Below are 4,457 nucleotides of genomic sequence, written 5' to 3'. Positions count from 1 at the left end.
TCCTCACTGCACGAAAGGCACGGTCTCTTAGGGTTGCTTCCTCTTGTCACTTAGGCCCTTTCTCTGGACATTTGGTGTAAGCTCGCTAAGTCCACAGGAGAGGCTCTGTGTGACTCAGCAGTGCGGCTCAGCACAGCAGGGCCAGTGAACGAGCTAGCCAGCGGTCAGCAGTGTAAGTGCAGCTGGACTCAGACAACAGAGGTGTATAAACCCAGAGCCAGGGAAGAACCCCCCTTGGTGGTGATAACTGAACTGACACCTCACTCACTGCATCAGCCATAGTTCTCTCCACGGAGACCCAGCGGGACCTCCACGCCAGCCTGAGATAGAAGCTGAGTCTGCTGACACCACACACAGATGCAGAAAGATGAAAAGTTTGTGTTGTCTGTGTTCCTGCATCTACGTCTGTGGTGTCCTCAGACTCACCTTCTACATCAACCTGGGTTGGGGGTCCCACTGAATTTCCATGGAGAAAACTATGAATAATGCTCTGAGTGTGGTGTCAGCTCTTTGAGCACCACTGAGGGGCATTCCTCCCTTCACTAACTGACAGGCTCTAGTAGATGCAGTAGCTTCTGTCTTTTGGGTGGTGGTACAGATAGAGAACACATACTAAAGGGAAGCTTGTACTTGAAAAGCAATTCTTACTTGATATTCTCAGCTTTATTAAGGTATGAATAAAGTCATCTTGTCTATAGCTTTCATTAAAAACTGTTAAAATGAAAAAAAAATTTAATTGTAGCCTCTCCCTATGCCTCTCCCTTTTTTCTAAAGTGTAATTTATAGGAAATGTATTCATGACTCATAAGTGATATTTATATTACAACTCTGTCTTCTTTTAAGCTAATAGGTCAAGAGCTATTGTTAGAAGGAAGGTAGAAATGGTACTCCAATAAACAATCTGAGAAGTCTGTACAGGAAATAGTAGTACACAAAGAAGCTTGCACATCCCAGTTGCTCAATGAAATATAAATTTCTCATGATGCATGTGTGAAAATAATTACAGTTATTTATAAGAGGGATAGAAATAATGAGAAAAGAAATAATATAAGTATTACTCAATTACACAATTTCATTGTTTCGTATTGAGAAAACAAATGAATACTGAAGAGACAGAGAACAATAACTATAATTGAATGTGAGATTAACAAAAAGCAAGTTTTATAGTAAGAGGAATTTTTCCAAGGGAAAGAGCAAGGCTCCTTTGTTGGAAAATGGGCCACTCCCTCAGAAGACATATCTAGACAGAAATCATATATGCACTGATTACCCTTTTGATCTCTAATTGTTTTGCTAATGTATTTTCAAAGAATATAGGTGGGGGAGATGATTAAAAAGCTTTAGAAATAACATATACCTATTCTGAATCTAAACACGTTTTATTATTTCTGTAATCACTTCTTTTTTTACAATGTATATTTCATCCCCATGACTTACTTGTTTTGTAAGTTTATGCCTCTTAATCTCCCTCACCTGCTCATTCCTCTACCCATCACCTCCCACTCCAGCAGCCACCTGTTTCTTCTCTGTGTATATGATGGTTTCTGTTTTGAGTGTCATTTGTTTTGCTTTTTAGATTCCACATATAAGTAAAATCATACACTATTTGTTTTTCTCTGTCTGCCTTATTTTACATAGCACTGTACCCTCTAGTTTCCTTCATGTTATTACAAATGACAATATCCCATTCTTTTTTATGACTGGGTCATATTCCATTTCATTCTTTATCCATTCATCTATCCATGGGCACTTAGGTTGCTTCCTTATTTTGGTTATTTGAATAAGACCGAGATGAACTTATGGTTGCATATACCTTTTCAAATTAGTGTTTTTGTTTTCCTTGGGAAAATATCCAGAAGTGGAATTGCTGGATCATAGGGTCATCCTATTTTTAATTTCTAGAGGAAATGCCACACTGTTTTCCATAGTCACTGTCCAATTTATATTTCCATCAAGAGTACACAAGTGTTCTCGTTTCTCCACATCATCACCAACACCTGTTATTTGTTGTCTTTTTGATAATAGCCACTCACAGGTGTGAGGTGATATCTCATTGTGGGTTTGATTTACATCACCCTGATGATTAGTGATGTTGAGCATTTTTCATGTGTCTGTTGGCCATCTGTATCTCTTCTTTGGAGAATGTCCATTCAGATCCTCTCCCATATTCAAATCAGGGTTGTTTGGTTTTTTTGATGTTGAATTGTTGGAGTTCTTTGTATATTTTTGATATTATATCAGATATATCTGGACAGATCACCCAGACAGAAAAGCAGTAGGGAAACACTGGCCTTACACAACACATTAGATCAGATGGATACATGTAACACTCCTTCCAAAAGCAGTGGAATACATTCTTTTTTCAAATACACATGGAACATTCTCCAGGATACATCACATGCTAGCCACAAGTCTCAATAAATGTAAGAAGACTGAAATCATATCAAGCATCTTCTCCTACCACAACGCTATGAGACTGGAAATCAACTATAAGCTAATGGGCTTCCCTGGTAGCTCAGCTGGTAAAGAATCTGCCTGCAATGTGGGAGACCTGGGTTCCATACCTGGGTTGTGAAGGTCCCCTGGAGAAGGGAATGGCTACCCACTTCAGTATTCTGGCCTGGAGAATTCCATGGACTTTCCATGGGGTCACAAAGAGTCGGACACAACTGAGTTTTTATGTAACTTTTTAAGTTAATAAAAAACCTGCACAATAGCACAAATACATGGAAGGCTAAACAATGTGCTACTAAACAACCAATGGGTCGATGAATAAATCAAAGAAGAAAATTTTAAAATACCCAGAGATATGTGAAAATGGAAACACAATGATTCAGAATCTATTGCTGTTGCTGTTTAATCACTAAGTGATGTCTGACTCTTTGCAATTGCATGCACTATAGCCCACCAGGCTCCTGTGCCTATGGAATTTTCCAGGCAAGAATACTGGAGTGGGTGGCCTTCTCCAGGGGACCTTCCCAACCCAGGGATTGAACCTGCAGCCCCTGATGCATCTCCTGCATCGAAGGCGGATTCTTTACCCCTGAGTCAAATCTATGGGGTGCAGCAAAAGAAGCTCTAAGAGGGAATTTTATAGCAATACAGGCCTACTTCAGGAAACAAGAAAAACCTCAAATTAGTAACCTACCTTATACCTACAGAAACTAGAAAAATAAGAACAAATAATACCCAAAGTTAATAGAAGGAAAGAAATAAGAAAGATCAGAGCAGAAATAAATTGAGACCTAAAAAAAATTTGGAAAGATCAATGAAACTAAGAGCTGGCTCTTTGAAAGGGTTAAAAAAAAATTAAAAAAAACAGATAAACTTTACCCAGATCCATCAAGGGAAAAAAAAAAAGAGCAGGCCCAAATCGATAAAATCAGAAATTAAAAAAGAGACATTATAGTTGACACCATAGAAATATAAAGGATCATAAGAGATAACTATGACCAATTATACACCAATAAAATGGGCAATCCAATCATTCCAATCCCAAAGAAAGGCAATGCCAAAGAATGTTCAAACTATGGCACAGTTGCATTCATCTCACACACTAGTAAAGTAATGCTCAAAATTCTCCGAGCCAGGCTTCAGCAATATGTGAACCGTGAACTTCCTGATGTTCAAGCTGGTTTTAGAAAAGGCAGAGGAACCAGAGATCAAATTACCAACATCCGCTGGATCATGGAAAAAGCAAGAGAGTCCAGAAAAACATCTATTTTTACTTTATTGACTATGCCAAAGCCTTTGACTGTGTGGATCACAAGAAACTGTGCAAAATTCTGAAAGAGATGGGAATACCAGGCCACCTGATCTGCCTCTTGAGAAATCTGTACGCAGGTCAGGAAGCAACAGTTAGAACTGGACATGGAACAACAGACTGGTTCCAAATAGGAAAAGGAGTACGTCAAGGCTGTATATTGTCACCCTGTTTATTTAACTTCTATGCAGAGTACATCATGAGAAACACTGGACTGGAAGAAGCACAAGCTGGAATCAAGACTGCCGGGAGGAATATCAATAACCTCAGATATGCAGATGACACCACCCTTATGGCAGAAAGTGAAGAGGAACTCAAAAGCCTCTTGATGAAAGTGAAAGTGGAGAGTGAAAAAGTTGGCTTAAAGTTCAACATTCAGAAAACTAAGATCATGGCATCCGGTCCCATCACTTCATGGGAAATAGATGGGAAAACAGTGGAAACAGTGTCAGACTTTATTTTGGGGGGCTCCAAAATCACTGCAGATGGTGACTGCAGCCATGAAATTAAAAGACGCTTACTCCTTGGAAGGAAAGTTATGACCAACCTAGATAGCATATTCAAAAGCAGAGATATAACTTTGCCAACAGAGGTTTGTCTAGTCAAGGCTATGGTTTTTCCTGTGGTCATGTATGGACGTGAGAGTTGGACTGTGAAGAAGGCTGAGCGCCGAAGAATTGATGCTTTTGAACTG

The sequence above is a fragment of the Bison bison genome, unplaced genomic scaffold (assembly GCF_000754665.1).
Source record: "Bison bison bison isolate TAMUID 2011002044 unplaced genomic scaffold, Bison_UMD1.0 scf7180017864105, whole genome shotgun sequence".
Taxonomy (NCBI): domain Eukaryota; kingdom Metazoa; phylum Chordata; class Mammalia; order Artiodactyla; family Bovidae; genus Bison; species Bison bison.
This window is presented reverse-complemented; position numbering follows the sequence as displayed.